This window comes from Heteronotia binoei, chromosome 17 (genome assembly GCF_032191835.1).
Source record: "Heteronotia binoei isolate CCM8104 ecotype False Entrance Well chromosome 17, APGP_CSIRO_Hbin_v1, whole genome shotgun sequence".
Taxonomy (NCBI): Eukaryota; Metazoa; Chordata; class Lepidosauria; order Squamata; family Gekkonidae; genus Heteronotia; species Heteronotia binoei.
In genome coordinates, this window is record NC_083239.1 from 29667022 (window position 1) to 29690530 (window position 23509).

The following is a 23509-nucleotide window of genomic DNA, read 5'->3' on the forward strand; positions in this document are numbered from 1 at the left end:
AAATCATTTCTTCAAGCCAAGCCAGTCAGCAGCTTGGAAAATGCATTTTAAGTTGCTTTCTTTCCACCTTTCCCTTGCTGCCCCCCACCTATTTGCTTTCCTTCCTTCCTGTCTTGTGGCTCTCAAACATCTGACATTGATTTCTTGCAGCTCTCAAACGTCTGACGTTTATTCTATGTGGCTCTTATGTTAAGCAAGTTTGGACACCCCTGCTGCAGAAGGGGTCGGATTGTCAGAATTGGAAGTGGGAGACCCAGATTCAAATCCCCTCTCTGCTGGGCAACCTTGGGTCAGTATCACACTCTGAGCCTAAGCTACCTCACAGGGTTGTTGTGCAGCTGCATATGCTGTTATGTCTGCACGAAGTGTAGGGCAATGGGGGCTGATTACAGACTGGCACTTTGGGTTGACTCAGAGACACCTCTGAAGACCCCAAAAAAACGGCCACATGGCAATATCTGCCGGCCGCCCTCGTCCCGCACTTACCCCGTCCTGAGAGACGCTCCAGACGCCTCAAAAAGGAACCACTGGAAAAGTGGTCCCTTTTTGCTGGGGGAGCTCTGAGGCGGTGGACGGCTGTCTGGAAGCCCAGAGAGTGCCTTACAAGCGCCTGAGGAGCTGCGAGCGGGACGTGTGAGTGTTCCACACACTCCCCGGTTGCCCAAGGCCCGCCCCTTCTTCCAGTGCCATCCGGAAACACTGGGGCGCTCTTCTTTTGGGTGGCTTTCTTTTTGGGTGGCATTTCCCAAAATGGCTGCCTGTTATCAACCGGTATGTTTCTATGATGACCAGTATTCTCTTTCTAAAAAACAGCTATGACAGGAATTGTGGAACCTCTCCTGCATCTGGGGAAGACAGCAGACACATGTCTCTTCCCCACAGAACTTGCATGGCTGGTCTTGAACTTTGCAGAATTCTTGGAATACTCCTCTTCCTTCAGGGGGCAACCAACCTATGCTCAGCTTTAGGGCAGATCTTTCTGGCTGGTGAGACAACGTTGACAGGCCACATCCCTGTTTTCATGTTGGTGCTTATGAGGGAGGCGGGAAGCAGCCAATTGGGGGAGGCCCTTGAAATTGTTGCGGTCCCCACCCCGTCCATGGAAAACCGTAGGCTGGATGCACTTCAAAGGCCTGGGGTGGTTGTGCAATCTGTGCGGGTCTTGGCTCAGTACATCTTAGCGATAAGATCTCAGCGGCAGAAGTGACCACAAAGCCACATCACTGTCAGTCCCCTTTTGGCATAATGTCAATTACGCTTGCGGCTGAATGTATCACCTCATCTGTTAGGTGCATTGAGCAATGGACAAACCCTTGGGCAGCTCCATGCGTGGCGTGTTGGGAGGGCTGATCTATGAAACAGCACACTGACTTCGGCTTGTCCTCTTCTTTTTCCCTGTCAAGTTGCAGCCACCTTAACGGTGGCCCCTGTAGAGATTCCAATGCAAGACACGGACAGAGTTGGTTTGCCATTGCCTGCCTCTGGGTAGCAGCCCCTGCTTTCCTTGGTGGTCTCCCATCCAAATACTAGCCAGAGCCAACCCCCTGCTTAGCTTTCAAGATCGGATGAGATCAGGCTAGCCTGGGCTGTCCAAGTCAGGGCTTGACTTGTCACGCAGTTGATTAAAGCACTGGAGTTGGAATAAGGCATGAGTCATACAGGAATATTCCTAGAACAAAGTCTGAACAAAGTCCAGTGGCACCTTTAAGACCAACAAACTTTTATTCAAGGTATGAGCTTCCTCAGATAAATAGAATTTACCAAACAAATAAGGAACAGGTTGAACAGCAAATTAGCATACAACATAATGAAGATGTTTTAACAGATACAAACAGGAATAACAAGCTAAGTTTATATGGTCACTATTTGTTTGGATTTAATTTTGGGGGGGGGGACAGTGAAGCAAATAAATATGTCAAAACTGGAGACAGATGTGCAAATGTATCCTTCTCAATTGTGGAGTGCTAACAGTAATTAACTGAGACCCTGTTGTTACATTCCATCGATCTCCTCTCAAGCCCGGAGGTAACTAACAGCATTCTTTCCTTTGAGGTGCGGTGGTCCGTAGTGCAGTGTTATGTCTCTTCTGTTACCTGAGGAAGTGTGCATGCACATGAAAGCTCACACTTTGAATAAAACTTCGTTGGTCTTAAAGATGCTGGATTCAAACTGTTTCAGACCAACACAGCTGCCCACTAGGAATATTCCTGACACCTTAGGGCCTAACTTCACAGTGCAAAATCCTTGTCCCCCCCCACCCCCAATCCCAGTCTTGTTGGATTTAATTCCCAGGAATGCACAGACCCAATTTCAGCTGTGACTCTGGAGAGCAGGGAAAGAGGGCTTAAGCACGTCTGCCAAGCCGCTGGCTGGGGTGGGGAATTCCCATTGTCTATGGCTGCTCTAAGAGGCAGCAGAGTGAAAAATTAAAACTAACCAGCGTCACAAACGTGATGACGTAAAATCCAGGCCTAAGGTTGCCAGGTCTGTGTTGGAAAATACCTGCAGACTTTGGGGGTGGATCTGAGAGACAGCAGGGTTTGGGGAGGGAAGAGGCCTCAGCATGATACAATGCCATAGAGTTCATTCACCCTTCAAAGCAGCCATTTTCTCCAGGGAAGCTGATCTCTGCCAGCTGGAGATGTTGTATAAAGCAGGAGATCTCCAGGCCACACCTGGAGGCTAGCAACCCTCCTGAGGCCCCTCCCTTCCCCAAAACCCACCTTCTCCCAGATCTACTCCTAAAATCTCCAGGTATTTTGCAGCAGAGACCTGGCAACCTTACATTTTATCTACAGAACCAGGGAAGATATATGGAAGACACTAGGACTTTGTAATATGTTGTTAGGCCCTTAGACATCAGAATGACATAGGGTTGTCATCCTAGCCTGGCAGTTGGCAGAACGGTTGGCAGGGACATGGTAGAGTGATAGAATTCCTGGTAGGGTTGCCAAGTCCAATTCAAGAAAAATCTGGGGACTTTGGGGGCGGAGCCAGGAGACATTGGGGGTGGAGCCAGGAACAAGGGTGTGACAAGCATAATTGAACTCCAAGGGAGTTCTGGCCATCACATTTAAACGGACAGCACACCTTCTTAAATGCCTTTCTTCCATAGGAAATAATGAAGGATAGGGGCACCATCTTTGGGGGCTCATAGAATTGGACCCTCTGGTCCAATCGTTTTGAAACTTGGGGGGGTATTTTGGGGAGAGGCACTAGATGCTATACTAAAAATTTGGTGCCTCTAACTCAAAAAATAGGGCCCCCCAGAGCCCCCAATACCCGTGGATCAATTCCCCATTATTCCTTATGGGAATCATTCTCCATAGGGAATAATAGAGTGCCCAGTAGACATTTCCCTCCCTCCCCCATGCTTTCTAAAGCGGGGGGGGGGGGGAGAGCCTCCAAACCAGGGAATCCCCTGCCCCCTCCCTCTCTCTCACACACAAATACTTACTAGATCTGGTTCCTATAGAACTTTACTTGCTGTGAAAACGAAAGCAAAAGAAAGGGAGGGGCCGTTCTCCATGGAAACTGTTACTGACCCTTTCCCATGAAGCCCTTCCTGTTTCCTGCTCAGCCTTAAAGGCACACATTTTACAAACGGATCAGTTTGCAGGTTTCTAAACCTGCAGGAGCTCTACAACTACATGATGACTGTGGGGGTAGGGCTTCCCCCGCTGGCCAGCTGGCTGGGGGTGGGGAGAAGCCTGTAAAAATGGGGGATCCCCCGCTGGGACCTGGGGATTGGGAAGCCTAATTCCTGGTGATTCCTAGAGCTACCACTGTGGCTTCCAGTTTTCCCCATTAGTGATGTAATCATTCTCACAATGCCAGGGAACTTTTAAAATTTTCCTCATGCCATCATTGGAGTGGCGGTGGCAACAAGAACTCAAGATTTGGCAGTCCTGGGTTGACAAAAGAACAACAAAACTAAGAACTGTCCTCTGAGAGCCTGAGGTTGCAAACCACCAGCATGAAACCGTTGTTCCAAACAGCATAAACAACGGCAGTTAACTTGAACCACAGCTCCCCCCTCCTGCCCCATATACTTATTTCAATGGGTGTCACTGGCACGGCAACCTGTTACTGAGAGAAACAGCGTCTGGGCATGATTGGCGTGTTTCGCCATGCTGTTATCGGTGGCAGCTGGCATTCCAAAAGGTAAGCTTTCAACAGCCCTCTAATGACACCCCACATGGTTCTGGCAGCTCAGCCCATCTTACAAAACGTGCTCCTCTACATGCGAGTGTGGGCAATCGCCCTGGTTTTCGAGTGCAAGAGCTGGGCCCAAAGTAGGTAACTGGGGCAGACAGCGGTGGCATCTCATTAAACTCACAGTTCTGTTCTACAGGGCAGCTCTGCGGCACAGTGCCTTATCAAGACTCACAACCCATCTTTGATTCAAGCACATTATAGTGAATTTTATTCTTTCCATTGCACCAGGAACTATTCGGGGCTGCCAATGTTTTTCCTGCTGGGAACCAGCCTGTCGGCTTTCTTTATCTATTGGACTTTTGGCCTTCTTTATTTATTGACTTTATTTTAAATAACACAACGTAGTGATACCATGGCTTTTCCTAGGCTCAGAATACAAACAGGGATGGCTGGCGATGCTTACGTCCAAAGCAAGCGTTATAACCATAGCGTTCTTCCATGGGTTGGCTGAGGGAAAATTCCTCGTTCTTTCTTCCTGGTACCTAGGGTTGCCAGGCCTGTGTTGGAAAATACCTGGAGACTTTGCGGGTGGATCTGGGAGAGGGTGGAGTTTGGGGAAGGGAGGGGCCTCAGCATTGTACAATGTCATACAGCCCACGCTTCAAAGCAACCATTTTCTCCAGGGGAACTGATCTCTGCCAGCTGGAGATCAGTTGTAAAAGAGGGAGATCTCCGGGCCCAACTTGGAGGCTCCTACCCTTGGAGGCTGGCAACCCTGCAGCAGCTACCATGGTTGCAGTGCTCATGGCAGTAAGGGCATGGATCACACCCTCAGGAACTCTGGAAAATATGATTATGATGCTCTGGCCTGCAGACCCTATTTCACCCTGCTGTCCTAAGTTTTTCTCAACTCCTGGAGAGGCTTTTCTTCCACTCTCAGGCAGCCCACCACCATCACCTGACCTTTGTAAGGAATTGCCCACTGGGAGGGTCAGGACACCCAGCTTCATTTCCAAAATTTGAGACCTTGCCTGTGTCTTGCCGCCGTGTGTCCAGTGTCTTGCCGCCGTGAGGATGGTTTACTACCTTGTGTGCCCTTGGAGAAAAAAACACTTGTCAACTGCCTGTCTTCCCCCAGCGCTCCCTATTAACATAGCATGTCTAAGATGGTGGAGGTCCATGTGGTGCAGAGAACCACTGCCAGCATCAAAAGTTATAAAGTATTTATAAAAATTAAAATGTCCATAAGCATACTTTTAGCACAACACCAGTTTGAGAAAGGGATCCAAAAGAAATGGGTAAAACAAATCCTCTGTCCCTCTCTCCATACATGCCCTATCAGATGTTAAAATATAAGGCAAGCTCTTGAGCTTAGGACTTTGCAAATCTCTAAAGAGTTACCATTACTTTGAAGCTTTCTTCAGCTCTCCAGCGAGCACATAGTCAAAATGGCTGCCTTCTCAGTGGAGAGGTTTGTCTGCTCTCATGGATGCAGCATCCAAAGAAAAGAGATCTCCTTCCAGCTGCAAGGAGTTTTCATCATATCTGTTTCTCCACTTGCTGACCAGGTCAAATAAGCATTTCTTGGGGCTTCTTCCTGGACATTTCTAGTTTGAAGTCCAAATCTCTGTTCTCTGTTTAGAGAAGGGGGAAGAGCTTAATTCATCCCATTATCTCTTCTGTTAGATCTATTAGCATTCATACAAAGGTGAGCTGAGGTATGTCTGGGAAACAATTTAACTGACTTTTCCCCTCCCTTGCCTGGTCTCTGTCCAGAGGGAAAAAACTTTCAAAACTCAATGTGGAGGTTTTGCTCATTTCACACCTCCCAGCGGAAAAGGCATGTTTTTTTCACAGATGCCTTCAGAGCTTCCTTTCTTAGGACTTCTGAGGAATGATAAGCCCACAGAGTAATGGTAAGCCTAAAGCAATCCTATTTTACAGATGGCAACAAAATCATGATCCACAGAAGGGCCGAAGACAGAACTAGAGTTAAGGGATGATGTCAAATCTACAGAATCCATTTATTTTTTGCATTTATTATCTTCATTTGGGAGTGGCCGTTGCCGAGTAGCAGACCATTTCCTTGGCCTGCAGAAGGTCCCAGGTTCAGTCCCCAGCATCTCCAGTTAAAAGATCTGGCAGTAGGTGATGTGAAAGAATTCTTCTCTTCAGACCCTGGAAAGCTGATTCCAGTCTGAACAGACAGTGCTGATTTTGATGGACCAAGGGTCCGATTCAGAAGGCAGCTTCATGTGATGGTGTATTCATTCATGGTACTCAGGGTGCCTCGTATATCATTCCCAGGCAGTTTTCCATCTAGGCCTGAGTACACTGAACTTTGTTTAGACACAGCAAAAGGACTAGGCCTTGCCATTTCCTGGAACAGCGCTTTCTTAGCATGGAAAGTGCCCGCTGAAAGGCATTCTGCATCCTGTATTCTTCTTCTCTGATGCATTTTTCCCTCAAAGCAAAGATGGCATTCCTCCACCTCCCTGAAACCAAAAGTGCTCCAAAAATATCTCAGGAGGTATCATCTTTGCAGGGAACACCCATTCAGAAGCAGCAGCTGCTCCCATTGTAAGGGTACTCAGAACTTCTTGACAGTTTATACTTGCTGCCCCAGTGACATCCCACTTAGTGGCAGTGCCCTCCTTTTCCTTCTCAAAATTCAGAGTGCTCCGCAGGCTCAACAAGACCCCTGCCATATCTAAATTATGGTTCAGTGGAGATCCCTTGAAAATGCTCTCCTGGGATAACAGTTTGCTAGTAGAACAAGATTGCAGTCACCTTTATGAGTGCTCGGTCTGAGTAATTAGAATTGGCAAGATAGTGGAGATGTCTTGGGCAATCGCTTGCATACCTTGGGTGTGTTTCAAGGCGGGAAAGCTAAATCTTTCATCTGACCTAGATGTGTGGCATGTTACTCAATCGCCGCAGTGCTGGGTGGTGACTGCATGAAGGGCAAGCTAGGAAGTTGTGAAATCACTTCCAGAAGCTTGGGATAAAAGTGCTGTTCCCAATGGGTCATAGTATCCATCAAGGGAAGTGGTTCTGGCTAGCCATGGGGCCAATCTGCTTGACCATTGAACACGTGGCTGGCCTAAGGCTGCCAGCTCAAGGTTGGAAAATACCTGGAGATTTTTTTGGGGGGTAGAGCCTGAGGAGGGTGGGGAGGAGGGTGGGGAGGGGCTTCAGTGGGATACAATACCATGGGCTCCACTTTCCAAAGTGGCCATTTTCCACCCCAGGATTTCTGTCACCTAGAGATTAGATGTAATAGCCAGAGATTTCCAGCTACCACTGGGAGGCTGGTAATCCTAGGCTGGCTTCCACCCTCCCTATGCCCGCATTTGGTCTGGGACAATATCTGCTGGTAGCAAAGGTGCCATTTGTAACAATGCCCCTGTGTCCGGAGGGCTTGCCTTGCGGCCCGCCTCCATCCTCTTGCCCACTGCCACCGTTGTTGGGGGAATCGCCAGGAGACGCCCCTCCAGCCTCCGTCCTGACTGCTGCCAGTTCCAGTGCTGGAAGGATCTCCAGCCTCCGGCCGGGAAGCCCTCAGATGCCACCTGACGATGCGGACACCAGCAGGGGCCAACCACACGCAGCTAGGCTCAATAAAAGTGGGGAAGACAAGCTGAGAGGGGGCGGGGACCGAGAGAGACAGGATTTAAAGGGAGCCAGGACTACACGCCGGGGAGGAAGAGCTCGGTGTTGTTGTTTCGGATGGTTCAGAGGGAAAGAAGGGAACGACAAGAGCAACAGCGGATGGGGGTGTCTAGGTGACATTAACCTACCCGCCCCCCCCCCCCGGCTCAGTCTGAGGCGTGTCTGGTCCCCGGTTTAATCTGTCCTGGAGCGGTCATCTGGCTCCTCCCAGGGGAAGAGCCTGACAAATTGGTGGCCCGTATGGGGAGTGGTTGACCCCGCCCTTCCATTTCTGCACCCACTGGCTGGTAGCCTCAAAGGCCGATCTTAGCCTGTCTGCGTTTCCTGGGGCCTTGCCCAACGACACTGCCTGCAACCATGTCTGACCCAGCTGCCCCGGCCTTCGACATGGCACAGTTCACCCAGTGGATGATGGAGCGACAAGACCAGATGATGCGAGAGTGGATGGCGCAGCAAAGGGAGTCCCAAAAGACACTGGTGAGAGACATGTGCGAAGCCTGGCAGGCCACGCACCCCACCCCACCGGGATCTCCATGCGCCCTCTGCCACCACTACTGACCAAACTTACCACAGAAGATGACACAGAGATTTTCCTGGACACCTTCGAACGCACAGCTGAGATGGCCCAGGGCCCAGTGGGCCTATATCCTGGGTCTGTATTTGACTGGGGGAGTTCAGGTTACATTCTGGGGGTTGCCTTGCGGGCAAATGACCAGCTACGACGTGGTGCGAAATGCCTTGTTAGACCGCTTCGAGGTAACAGAGGAGTCGTACCGGAGCAAGTTTCAAGCTCAACATTGGGGCTCCGAGGACCGGCCCCGCCTTATGGCAGCAGAACTGACAAGAGTTAGCGACGCGATGGCTAGTGCCCAGGATTACCACAAAGAAAGTGGTAATTGAGAAGGTTGTTGGGGAACAGATTCTTCAAATTGTGCCGAGGGAAGTCCGCCTCTGGGTCGTGCGCAATAAACCCGTGGACTTGAAAGCCCTGGTTACTCTCCTGGAGAATTACTCAGCAGTCAACCCGAGTGGCAAGGCCCTCGAGATTCCTAAGGGCTACAACGGGGAAACAGCTGGGGGAAGGAAGGCGCTGGGGCACCTACCAACCAGAAAAGGGCGGGCTCGCCCCTTTCAGAGAGGCCAGCCACAGGAGTCAATGACCTGGGGAGACCCGCCAGCCCTTCTGCCACACCCCAGCGGCAACGGACGTCCAGAGGCTCAGCCCCCGCCCATAGGCCTTTGCTACACATGACATTTGCAACACGATTGTACCACGATAGAATGTGACTTCTCCCATGACCAGGCCCTACCGGCTGTCTACCGTTGCTCTGCCTCCGCCCCCCCACAGTGTCGCCAAGTTGGGTCCTTACCTTGTCAAAGTGATGCTAGACTCTGGCAGCACCATTTCAATGGTTAGGCGGAACCTTCTGCCTGCAGAACTCCATGTGAAGTGGTGGATGGAGATCACGTGTTTTATGGACGAGCCACATACTTGGCAGGTGGTAGAGATCGTGCTGGAAGTGGCAGGATGGGCCAAATGGGTGGAAGTCGCAGCTGTTCCCTGCCTCCCATTCACAGTCCTTCTCGGATGAGACTTCCCTGGCTTCAAGCAACTCCTCCACCAGGGCACCGCAACCAGTGAGTAATCTGCTGGGGGAAGATGCCGGGCCCTCAACTGAGGGAGGTGATACAGATGACTTGGGGCCGCTGAATGAAGATTCCAATGCGGAAGGGGACGGAGAAGAAGGGATGGTCCAGGTGAACCTGCAGTTCTGCCACGACCAGGAGACTGACCCCACTCTGCAGGTCTCGCGAGAGGCGGTGGCAGTGAGGGTGAGGTGCAGGACGCCCAGAAGGCACAAAGATGGCCCTGAATTGAGAAGAGGGGAGGGGTTTGGTATAGGGTCCCCAAGGCCCCCAAGGAGGGATTTGAGAGGATGCAGCTCCTTATCCCCCAAACCTACCGGGCCACGATCCTGAAGGCTGCCCATGATCTTCCATGGGCCGGGCATTAGGGACTGCGAAAACCCTCTCCAAGATATTGGCCTGGTTCTTTTGGCCCTCCATTTATGCGGATGTCCAGGAGTTCTGCTACTCGTGCCCACTATGCTAAATGGTCACGGTGCGGACGCCCCCAAAAGCCCCTTTGCACCCGCTGCCCATACAGCAGAACCCGTTCCAACGAGTGGCCATGGATTTCATATCGCCCCTAGATCGCACGCCTCGAGGTCATCGGTATGTACTCATGGTGGTGGACTACGGCACTTGATATCCAGAGGTAGTTCCCTTGCAGTCCCTGAAGACCCCATTGGTGTCTAGGGTGCTCCTCCACATCTTTGCCCATTTCGGGCTTCCAGAAGAAATTCTTATAGATCAGGGGGCCATGTTCCGATCCGCCTAATGCATGAGTTGTGCCATTCCTTGTGCATTAAACAGATCTTCACCTCACTCTACCACCCCCAAACCGATGGACTGGTCGAACGATTCAACCAGACCCTCAAGGCGGGCCTCCGCTGCCTCGCCCATGTCTGCTCTCACAACGGGGATCTGTTCCTAGACCCTTTGCTGTTCGCCCTCAGAGAGACCCCACAGGCCTCCATGGGTTTCAGCCCGTTCAAACTGCTCTTTGGGAGTCAATCTCGCTGACTGCTCGACTTAGTCGAGGGCCAGTGGACGTGGACGGAGGATGACCCCAGTCGAAGCCCTACTGAACACATCCAACTCCTGCAGGGATGCCTACACGCTGCCCATGAGGAAGTGCGCCATAACTTGGCACAGGCACAAGAGGAACAGCACCAGTATTATAATCAAGGGGCCCACCAGAGGGAGTTACAGGCAGGAGACCAAGTATTGGTGCACCGATGGGCCACCCCCGGAAGGGGCCCAGACACCTGGGAGGGACCCTTCTCGGTCCACCGCCAAGTCGGACTGGTCACCTATGAAGTCCCGTGCGGGCAGAGAGCCCGGGACCTTCACCTGCTACATATCAATCATTTGAAGCATTGGTACCCCCGAGAAGGGCCCTGGTGTGGCCTCAGCTGTCATCCTGAAGAGTTGCCGTCACCGGTGCTCCCATCGGTCTCGGCGGCCCCAATGGAGGAACCCCAATACAACGATCAGTTGTCAAAAGGATAATGACAAGCCATACGGGAGGCAGTGGCCCAGATCCCAGGGGTCTTCTCTCGCATGCCCAGAGTCACCCTGCTCGCTGAGCACTGCATCCACACAGCAAGTGGCCAGAGCTGTATGGAGGCCAGTACCACGGAAGCGATGGGAACAGGAGGTCCAGGATATGTTAGCCATGGGAATTATCAAACCATCCAAAAGTGCCTGGCGAAGTCCCATAGCGCTGGTGCCAAAGCTGGATGGCTCCACCCATTTTTGTGTTGACTACCGGGCAGCAGCTACCTTTCAGCGTCTGGTGGACTCTGCCTTAGTCGAATGCCATGGGTTCGCAGCAGCCTATATTGATGACATCATCACCTTCAGCGCCTCATGGGAGGACCAACTACAGCATGTACAGGCCGCCCTGCAGGCGCTGGCTCAAGCTGGACTCAAGGCAAACCCCCAGAAAAGCAAGTTGGCATTTTCTGAGTTAAAGTACCTTGGGTTCCTCGTGGGAAATGGACGGGTAAAGCCCTGGCCCCCAAAAGCGGTCCAGATCTGCGACACACCGTTACCTCACACAAAGAAACACCTCAGGTGCTTTCTTGGCCTTATCGGCTACTATGGGCGGTGTGTGCCTTACTTTGCGTCACAGGCATCCCCATTCACTGATGCCCTCAAGAAAATGCAGCCCAACCAAATTGCGTGGTCGCCAACGCGTAGGGCCGCCTTTGAGGACTTAGCCAGCGCTCTGACCGACGCCACGGCCTTATACAACCCCAACTTTGCAGTGCCCTTCCTGGTGCACACAGATACCTTGAAATCAGGACTCGGCGCTGTGCTCTCGCAAGGACAAGATGGGGTAGAACACCCCATACTCTTCCTTAGCCGGAAGCTGCATCCCCCCAAACTAAAATACTCCACTGTAGAAAAGGAAGCCCTTGCAGTCAAGCGGGCTGTGGGACCCCTCAAATTCTATCTGGTCAACAACCCCTTCACCTTGGTCACCAATCATGCCCCTTTGCAAGTGGCTCAGTAGGATGAAAGACCACAATGATAGAGTCTCCTGCTGGTACCTGTACCTTCTTCCCTTTAGGTTCTACGTCCAGTACCAGAAGGGTCGCCTCCACGCCAATGCAGACGATTCTATGAGGACAGCCCAAGTGCCAAGGAAGACTGAAGAGAGGAGGTGTGTCTGGAGGGCTTGCCTCATGGCCCGCCTCTGTCCTCTTGCCCACCACCACCGTTGACGGGGGAATCACTGGGAGATGCCCCTCCGGCCTCCGTCCCAATTGCTGCCGGTTCCAGCACCAGAAGAATCTCCAGCCTCCGGCCCTGGAAGCCTGGAGATGCAGACACTGGCAAGGGCCAACCGCAAGCAGCTGGGCTCAATAAAAGTGGGAAAGACAAGCTAGGAGGGGGCGGGGGCCGAGAGGGACAGGATTTAAAAGGAGCCAGGGATACACGCCGGGCAGGAAGAGCTCGGTGTTGTCATTTTGGACGGTTCACAGAGAAAGAAGGGAACGAATGACAAGAGCAAGAACGGACGGGGGTGTCTAGGTGACGTTAATCTACCCCCCCACTAGGTTTGAGGCATGTCTGGTCCCTGGTTTAATCCGTCCTGCAGCGGTCATCCAGTCCCTCCCAGGGTCCAACAGGGGAAGAGCCTGACATCCTGATCATATTTATTTAAAAGTTTGGAAAAGACCAGGGTCAGCAACCGTTTATAGTTTAAAAGCCAGAGACGTCCGATTCACCTGGACTAGGGTCAGGGCTTTTTTGGCCCTGGCCCCTGCCTGGTGGAATGAGCTTCCCTTGGAGATCAGGGCCCTGTGGGATCCGTTGCAGTTCTGCAAGTCCTGCAAAACAGAACTCTTCTGCCAGGCCTTCAGCTGAGGCAGCAGACATCACCTTCTATTAGCCCTCCCCCCTAGCAATTTTGGGATTGAGGGACCTCTGGACCAATCGGCCATGACTGCTGAGGCGGAGTTTTTTAAGTCTGTGTTCTAGCTGTTTCATACTGTAATTTCAATTTTGTTTTTAATTGTTTAACCTTCTGATGGAACCTGCCCTGAGCCTGCTTTGTGGGAAGGGCAGGATATAAATTGAACAAAATAAATGTAAATAAAAACCATATCAACATTCAGAGCAGGAGATCAACAAGGAGCTGATATATTTGTCATCCACAGATGATTTCAAAAGGGGGTTAGACCAGACAACCCTTTTCAGCTTGTGGGAACTTTGGAATTCTGACACAGGATGGTGGGCACAACCACAAAATGGCTGCTGTGGGAGGTGGAGCCAACCACAAAATGACTACCTCAGGAAGGGTTGCCAAGTCCAATTCAAGAAATAGCTGGGGACTTTGGGGGTGGAGCCAGGAGACATTAGGGGTGGAGCCAAGATCAAGGCTGTGACAAGCATAATTGAACTCCAAAGGGAGTTCTGGCCATCACATTTAAAGGGAAGACACACCTTTTCAATTTCTTCCTTCCATAGGAAATCATGAAGGATAGGGGCACCTTCTTTTGGGGCTCATAGAATTGGACCCCCTGGCCCAATCGTTTTGAAACTTGGAGGGTAGTTTGGGGAGAGGCACTAGATGCTATATTGAAAATTTGGTGCCTCTATCCCCAAAAACAGCCCCCCCCAGAGCCCCAGATAACCACGGATTAATTCTCCATGATTTTCTATGGGAATAAATCTCCATAGGGAATAACAGAGTTCCCAGCAGACATTTCCCTCCCCTCCCCCCACTTTCTGACGACCCTGAAGCAGGGGGAGGGCCTCCAAACCAGGGGATCCCTTGCCCCCACCTGGGGATTGGCAACCCTAACCTTAGGAGGTGGAGTCAGTCACACATACAGGAAGCCCAAGTGCAGAGGAGAAGAGGGGTAATCTAATTTAATCTATCTATCTATCTATCTATCTATCTATCTATCTATCTATCTATCTATCTATCTATCTATCTATCTATCTATCTATCTATCTATCTATCTATCTATCTATCTATCTACTATCTATCGGAAAAGAAGAGAGCTGCTTGGACACTTTGTGAAGTAGGATGCTGGAAGAGATGAACCACCACTTGGATCTAGGAGAGCTCTTCTTCCAGGTATGTTCTTTCCATTCATCACTGCACCACCACCACATCTAGCTGTGGATGAAACATCTGCTAGCAAAGGCTGGGAAACAAAAAATGCCAGCTCTCCAGCCCATCCATGGCTGCCCCCTTAATAGTCATTTGATCACCAGCAATTAGCAGATGATGAATAACATTCACCTCCTGATTTCTGCAAAAAAAAAAACCACCCAAATTTCTTTTAAAAGCATTAAAGCCTCTGCTCTGGCTGACCAGCAACCCAATTGAAGGAATGTCTTTCTTCAACGGCTTCCTTTCAACAGGGCTCTGAAGAAACAGATTCTGCAGCTGATCTCCATCCCGCACGAAGCTTGGCTCCTGAAGCAAAGCGGCTGCGTCAGGGGCTGCCGGAGCATGAGCCGCACATGTAAGACAAGCCCAGTAATGATCTGCTCCCTGCCCACACTTATGGCCATGCCACATGTTCAGCTGATAGAGTTGGCTGGCTCAGATCGCTGGGAGAGGAGAGCCAGGCTGAGAGGGGTTCCGACAAGCCGGCTGCAGAAGGGAGCACATGTTCTTCTTTAGAGGGCGGGGAGGGAGCAAAGCCAGGGGAAGCGGGCGCAATGTGGAGCATTCCGTGAACTCCGGCAGCTGCCAGCATTACAACATGCACCAGCCAATAATCGGTTGTATTAAAACCAATCGTTATTTGAATACAGAGGAATTATTTTTATAAATTCTCTTGCAAAGGAAATTGCTAGCCTGTGCCAATGGTATCCAACCAAAACATATGAACAGTGAGAAAATGTGTGGTCATTGTGTGGGGGATAAGCAAACGTTCCCCCATTTTGTTTATGCTTAGGGCCATCTCCGCATTTGTTGACTTTGGAGTGTTGGTTTAGTATTGTATACACGTTGTATGGATTTTATATATGATTTCAGTGGTATATGGATAAATGTGATTTATTGATGCATGCACAAAAAACGCATACATTTTCCAGAAAGAATTTGATGCAAGGAAAAACCATGTATATAAAGCAGGAATACCCAATGTAGTGCTGGTGGTCACTGTGGCTCCTGCCAACATCATTTCTGTCGCCACCAAGTGTTTTTAGGAAGCAGGTAGGGTCAGGCAGGGCTTCCGCCCAACAAGGCTTCTGATTGACTCCTGGAGATCTGATTGGCTGTTCAAATTGGTTTTTTTAAATCTTGCCTTGGCAGCAGCTGCCATCACAGCGCAAGGATCTGCACTGTATGACTGAAGCTGAGCTGTGGGAATCGTTTTGTGGCGGGCTGCACCTCCTACGTCAGCCATTTTGTTGCTGTCACCCACCATGCTGTGTCAGAATTCCAAATGTGCCCACAGGCTCAAAAAAGTCAGGGGCCTGATACAAAGAACTGGAGGGTTCAGTTTGCACAAGGGTGAAATCAGAAAAAGGGGGTGGATTAAAACAGCAGGGAAGCACAATTCAGATCATCATCATCATCATCATCATCATCATCATCATCATCATCTTTAATCGGACTTGTTTAATTGTCCATTCTGGTGATGTACAACAGATAAAACAATACGAATCAATAGAATTCAATTTAAAACATTCAAAAAGTTATGACAATAAAACCCTAAAAAAAACCTATGATGGCGTCCTACTAGTTAAGTTCTCCTGCCAAACAATCAGAGTATACATGGGGGAGAATACTTTCTCAAGGACGGTGGACAAAAAAAGGAAGAAAAGGTGCCAGCCACTGCTCCAATCCTTACTTTACCAGCATTCTTGGGGGGAAAGCGGAGAGTCATCCTCCAAATGTACTGTTCATAATACATTTGCATGCATCACATTCATGGCCGTGTTTTGTCTATGCCCGTCCCTGGATTAACTCACAGGTGCCCATGCCGGAGGAAGTCTTCTCTACGAGGGTCTCGTGCCGACAAGCCCTTATAATATAAAGTGCTTGGTGAAGGCAACCTTTTGCATAATTCAAAATACATCAGAAATACAAGGCCATACGCAATCTGTCCCGTCATTAAGACACATTTGGAGCATTCTCTTCTACCCAGTTCCCAGCTGCTGTCAGCAGGACTGGAAGCAGATGCAGAAGAAACAGGCCATTCTGCCTCTCCTCTTTGAGAGCCCTTTCCTTGAGCGGCTTCTAAAAATTATTATACTGTCTTGGCATTTGATGCCACTCCAAACTGTCCAGATTGGGGTCTACACGATCTGGACTTTTCCCTTTACTGTGGGAGCTTCTGTGCTTTACTGAATTGTGCTTTACTGTGGCAGCTAAGACTGCCAGATCTACTTTGGAGAATACCTGGAGGTTTTGGGAGTGGACCCTGGAGAAGGTGGAGTTGAAGGAGGAGAGGGGCTGCAGCTTGGTACACTGCCACAGAGGCCACCTTCCAAAGCGACCATTTTCTTGCAGGAACTGACCTTTATTATCTGGAGACAAACTGTGATAGCGAAAGATCTTCAGGTACCACCTGGAGGTTAACAATGCTAGTCCCCAAGCAGGGAAAAAGCACATCAGGGAGCAAAATAAAGTGCCTTGTAGCTCGTTGCTTTGGAAGCCCCTTTCCGTAGTTATCCACCTGCCTTTGAACCTGATAAATTTGGGGCATCGGATTAGAACATGTCTTTATACCCCAGCTTTTTGATTGGTTCTTCCATTCCAACCTCCCTCCTGGGGCTGCTTTAACTGAAGGTTTTGTGTGGATTTTGTATGTCTCTGATGCTGCTTTGACCTGATTTTTCCCCCCATCTTTGTGGTGGTTCTAAGCTGTCATCTGCAGTTATTGACGGAAATGACTGAGATTTGATGTTTTAATGTTTTAACAGGAACTGGTTGTTTTGGTGCCTGAAAAGATGCAGGCAGGGGAGCAAGGGCATCTGATCCCATGTGCTGTGAGCCTGGACCATCAAAAATCAATACTGTCGACTCAAACTGGCAGCAGCTCTCCAGGGTACCAGACACAGAGAGGTCTTTCACATCTTCTGCTGCCCTGTCCTTTCTTTTAACTAGAGGATGGCAGGGATTGAACCTGGGACCTTCTGCATGCAAAGCAAATGCTCTACCACTGAGTCACAGCCCCTCCCTCCTGCCAGTCTGATCCAGCAGGGCCCTTCTCATGCTCTTAATTTGCTCGCTGCCTCAACAGCCTTGTAGAGATTAAATAAAGGAGATAAAAAGTAAGAGTGGATGAGGAGCACCCTGAATCTTTTCTAAGAAAGTTTTCCGGTGGCACGAGAAGCTGGAGGGGAGGCAAGAATTTGCACCCCAAAACCCATTTGCCCCAATATTCCCCTAGCCTTTTGCACTGGATGTCCTACTGCCCGGTTCGACCCCACATGTCCAATCAGCAGATCCAGAATTCACACTGACACGGTGTGTGAGAGAAAGGGCTTATGCAATCCACAGGTACACACATCCACCTACACAAACACAGCGCTCAAACGCACAAAAGCAAAGAATGTTGAGCAAGGAGATTGGGAGCTTGTGATCGGTGGGGCACTCAAAACAGGTGGAAACTGCTACGCTTTGGTGACACACGGATTCTAGAACCAAGGCAGCCCTGTCTTTTACACTGTATCTGCAAATGCCACACCCGAGTCCCAGAATGATGACGCAGCTCTTCTGAGCGTTCAAAAGGCATTGTGCATATTATTTATTGTTACACGTTTAGAAGATTAATATCCCACCTTTCAGCCCAATCGGGGCAATGGACAACTAAAAACAGAGTAGTCTAAAAATATAAAACAAATTAAAAACCAGAACTAAAACAAATAAAGGTAAAAACAAAGCGGCATATGAGAAATGTAGGCTATCAGGCAGTACTACGCAATGTGATTATTTCCTTTCATGAATACATTTCCAGCCTTTGATTCATTCATTTAAATGTCTAACTCTCTCACACACACACACACCATCCCAAATCTGGAAAGCTCAAGGCAGGTAACAAAACCAAATTTAAAATCCTATTTAAATTACATGTTAAGATCAATCAAATAGCTATGGGGCATATTCACTCAGTGCTCCCCTCCCCAAAAAGTACCTTAGAGTCTCTTTGGCACTATTCATGGATACGTGTCGATGTTGCTAATGTGGGGAAGGGAACTATTTTAAATCGAAAGGTTTTACTTTTGAATTAGAGATATTAGAAACACACAAACGTATGGCTGGTCATGAATTGGGTATTTCAAAACCTGCTTACTATAAAACAGGATGCTTTTGAAACTGAGCTCTCAGGAATGGAAAGGAAATTTCTTGTAATGCCTGTTTCTTTGTGCTCTGGAACAAGAAGGGCTGCCAATCTGCCAGTTTGGTGTTGTGGTTAAGCGTGCAGACTCTTACCTGGGAGAACCAGGTTTGATTCCCCACTCCTCCACTTGCACCTGCTGGAATGGCCTTGGGTCAGCCATAGCTTTCGTAGGAGTTGTAGGAAAGGGCAGCTTCTGGGAGAGCTCTCTCAGCCCCAGCTACCTCACATGGTGTTTGTTATGGGGGAGGAAGATAAAGGAGATTGTAAGTCGCTTTGAGACTCTGAGATTCAAAGTATAGGGCAGGGTATAAATCCAATATCTTCTTCTTCTTCTAGGTGATGCCTGTAGAGTTCTCAATTATGACTGATCTCCAGACTGGAAAAAATGGATGCTCTGAAAGGGCGACTCTATGGCAAAGGTATTAAACATGTGGACTGGGGGCCAAATCAGGCCTTCAGAGGGCTCCTATCAGTTCTCCAAGCAGCTGGCTGCCATCTGCTTCCTTCTCCCTCTCTCTTGCTTCCTTCTCCATCACAGCTTGCTTTGCCAGGCTTGATCGATTGGACAGGAGCTACAGAGGAAGGGGGGAGGCAGAGCTTGCTTTGCCAGGTTCTCTCAATCACAAAGCAGAGCTACTGAGCCAATCACACAACAGAGCTACTGAGCCAAGTCTCCCTTCTATTGGCTGAGGCCCATCCCCATCCTCGTCCCCTGAGGAAGGAAGGAAGGAAGGAAGGAAGGAAGGAAGGAAGGAAGGAAGGAAGGAAGGAAGGAAGGAAGGAAGGAAGGAAGGAAGGAAGGAAGGAAGGAAGGAGCCAGTTTCCTTTGCCCAGTTCCTGGATCCCATGCGAGAAATACAAAGAAAGCACCTTTAAAACCAACACGTGCTAATGTTTTAAGCATGTTTGAAGTTTAAAAAAAAATCTTTGTGTTTGTGTCCTTTATAAAGTTTATATCTCTGCTACCTAATCTTAAATAGGTACACACATGGCCTGGCCTGACATGGCCCAGCCCGACAAGGTCTCATTTATGTCTGATCCAGCCCTCATAATCAATGAGTTTGACACCCCTGTTCTATGGTGTTACACCCCACTGCAGTTCCTCCCCTCCCCAACCCTATTTTTCACAGGATCCATCCTCAAGTCTCCAGGAATTTCTCAAGCCAAAGTTGGCATCCCTAGGCACAAGTTAAGGCAGGGACAAGGATGACCTGCTATTTGATCCCCTCACATATTTACTAGTCCAAAATAAAGCTACACTTGCAAACATCTACCCACATCTCAAGGATTTCTGCCTGCCTTGAACTCCCCCGTTTCACCCTAAGGAAGGCTGCTCTCCGTTTTCTGTATTCATTTACCCCATCTTCAAGTCAAGACGGGCCTTGATTTTAGATGAAGTTGAAATAACTGTAATTTGCCTACAGCTCAACAACACAAAATGAGTCTCACAGGCCTGTTAAAATGGCAGACTATGTACTTCAGGGTCACTGTGCGTTCACTTGGTGTTTTGCTTTTACACGTACTCAATAATGAAATCCAGGGAGTGGCTGCCATCTCTGAGTTGGGAAATTCCTGGAGATTTTGGTGGAACTTGAGGATGGTGGGATTTGGGGAGGGGAGGGACAGTGGGAGATAATGCCATAGAGTCCACCTTCCAAAGTGGCCGTTTTCTCTGTGAGCTAATCTCTGTCACTTGGAGATGAACTGTAATCTCAGAAGGTATCCAGCCATCACCTGGAGGTTGGCAACCGCAAGGCAGGCCTAGTCTACCTACTGGCCAGAGATCTCCCGCAGTTATAACTGATCTCCAGGCAATGGACAGCGGTTCACCTGGAGATAGGGTTGCCAACCTGGAGATCTTCTTCTATCGCAATTGATCTCCAGGCAACCAAGATGAGTCCTCCTGGATAAAATGGCTGCTTTGGAGGATGGACTTCATGGCATTGTACCCTATTGAGGTCCCTCCCCTCCCCAAATCCCACCTCCCCCAGGCTCCCCCCCCCAAATCTCCAGTATTTCCCAAACCAGAGATGGCAACTCTATTTGGAGAATATGGCCACTTTGGGATTCTGTGGCATTATACCCCACTGAAATCCTTCCCTTCCCCAAATCCCCCCTCCCTCAGGCTACATCCCCCCATTATCCAGGTATTTCCCAGCCCAGATCTAATAGCCCTATTATTTATCTATTTTAAAGACTGGGCCCCTTGTCCAGAAGCATACCCCAAGTTAGAAGTGCTTACAGTGCACTTCTGGGAGCCCAGTGTTCAAATCCCTGCTCTGCATGGAAGCTAGTGGGGGTGAGAGCTGAGAGTCCCATGCTCTCAGCCTAACTACCTCACAGGGTTGTTATGAGGATAAAATGGAGGAGAGGAGAACTATGGCTGATAACAAAAGGGTGGTTTAAGCTGCCCTGGGGATGGCAGGCAAGTAGATCAAAAAAGAGCATACACGTGCACATCTGCCTGCCGCCCCGTCCTGCACACAGCCCGTCCTGGGCCTGGTTGAAGCCGCCTCAGAAAGGTACCGCTTTCAAAGTGGCAACTAAATTCTGAGGCAACTCCAAGGAATTTCCCTGGCCATCTGGGCGGCCAGGAAGCACCTAGGGAATGGCCGACAGGTGCATGAGCTCCCTGGATGCTCATCCAAGGCATACACAGCCCATCCCTGTTCCGAAGGCAGGCCGCGTGCCATCCAGAGGCTCCCAGCTGCTCCTTTTCCAGCCAGCTCACTTCCAGGCCAGCTTGATGCTGCCCTGAGCTGGCCATCTGTTCTCAGTCTATGTAAACCTTTTTGGGTCCCCACTGGCAAGAAAGGCTGGTTGCAAATATATAAATAAATGATTGTGGAGGTAGGTCTCATTTAACCTTTTCCTTGTTAGGTTCTCAGTATTTCATGGCTTTAGAGTAGCGGAAAAAGAATGTGCAGAAAATTGAACCTCATTCTAAGGCGATGGCTCTGAGAGCCATCTTGACAGACAAGAGGTCTCAGTGGGACATTTTAAAAGGAAGTTTTTTCTTGCTGGTTCTTTGAATTCTGTGTTTTTTTAGAATTCTGTGATCCTTTGCTGAATTCACTGTTGTCACTCCTCCCGGGTCCTACCTTGACGGGTAGAAAGGAGGGCTTTGCACACATGGACAACAGGAAGGTGTGTTACTCATCTTCTGTCTTACCCGTTGACTTTGGGGGACCTGGAATACTACTCAAGTGAGATTCTTTTCCCCCAGGAGTCTCAGGTGTAGCAGAATGCAAATCTTGCCAAAGCTTGAAATGTAAGTGATTAACTAGCGTCAGGCCCATAAAATCAATTTGGCAGGTGTTCGATGGCTAAAATTAGTTTTAACTGAAAGCTGGAGGCGTCACTGCATGAGACTTTGTGCTTTGTTTCGGATTCACAGCGTGCATCTCATATATAACCCTTGCAGTGGGGATGGCTCGGCTTTCACTGATTACCGGCCATCCTGATATCTCTGTTTACGCCGGCCGCAGACTAAAGCCACAGGGCTGCTTTTTTCAGTGCAAGAACCTTTGAAGAGGGGAAACTCCCAAGAGCTCCACGAATGCACCACCGAAGCTGTGAATTTAACAACCCTCTACAAAATGAGATATTTATACAACCATCTGTGGCCGCAGGAAAAGTTTTCTTGAATTCCAGTATATTCATGCATTCTGATTTATGTTAAGGGGGGGGGGGGATAGATACTGAAACTGACCAACACGCACTCCTCTATTCAGTCAACAACTGGGCAGTACTTTGAATGAAAGATATTGCCCTTGTTAAAATGACTATGGAAGATGAGGAACGGATCCGGCGGTATTTTGCTAAGCCTGTCTATTGTGCCTTTATCCTGCCCTCCAAGGCAGGGGTGTTCTCGTCTCCATTTTATCTGCACGACAATCCAATAAGGTTACATTAGCCAGTGAGCTTTACAGCCAACGGAGTTGAAAGCAAGTCTCCCCACTGAGGGCTGCCAACTTCCAGGTGGCACTTGGAGATAGCCTGCAATTCCAATTGATCTCTAGGCCATTAAGATCAGTTCCTCTGGAGAAAATGGCTGCTTTGGGGGCAGACTTTATGTCATTGTACCCTCCCCTCCCCAAACCCTGCCCTTCCCAGACTCCACCTCCAAAATCTCCAGGTATTCCCCAATTCAGGGCTGACAACCCTACACTGCTGAAATGCTAACACAGGGGTGGCCAAGCTGCAGCTCGGGAGCCACAAGTAGCTCTTTCACATATATTTTGTGGCTCTTGAAGCCCCCACCACCCTATCGGCTCACTAGAAGACATTTCTCTCTTTAAATCACCTCTCCAAGCCAAGCCAGATGGCAGCTTAGAGAATACATTTAAAGTTAAAGTTGCTTTCTTTCCACCTCCTCTCCTTCCATCTATTTGCCTGCCTGCCTTCCTTCCTTCTTTCCTTCCTTCCTTCCTTCAAACATCTGACGATCATCTCTTGCAGCTCTCAGACATCTGATGTTTATTCTATGTGGCTTTTATGTTAAGCAAGTTTGGCCACCCCTGTGCTCAGTGAATTTCATTTTACATTTTGACAGTAATGCAGACAGACTTGCAATGCCCTCACACCTTGGATCATGGTATGCCAGGTACTCTCTTGCATCAGAAGAAACATGATGACTGTTTAAGGGCCAAGGGGTTTCATAGAGGAAATGGGAGCAGGGGTAAGCCATCCATAAGTCACCAAGTTCACATTGTAGACCAGCAGTCCTCAACCTTTCCAGATTTATCTTTAACCCTCCCAGTTAGAAACATGGGATATAAACAGGTTTGCCAGCTGGGGGTGGAGCATCCCCTGTCCTCCAGTTGGCATTTCCTGGTACCACTCAGACCAAAGGAAGAAAAAGATTTATACGTTTTAAAAATAGCACAATGCCATTTCCAAGAAAACTTGGAAGTCATATCAGTCCTCTCTAGGAACTCCCCAAAACTCTATGGTTTTACCATCGTTTTTAATCATGGGATCTGGGGCAACTTTAGCATATGAAGCTCAAGCACGGGATAGTAGGTGTGACATCAGGGACACGCAACAGGGGAAAAGTTAGAATTAAGACTCAAGGCCAGGAGAACTAAAAAAGTTGGGGATAGGAAAAACAATGTGTCTTTAGTGAAGAATAGGCTTGCCAATCCCCAGGTCCTAGTGGGGGTTCTCCTGCTTTCCCAGGCTCCTTCCCACTCCCAGTCAACTGGCCGGCGAGGAGAAGCCCCGCCCCC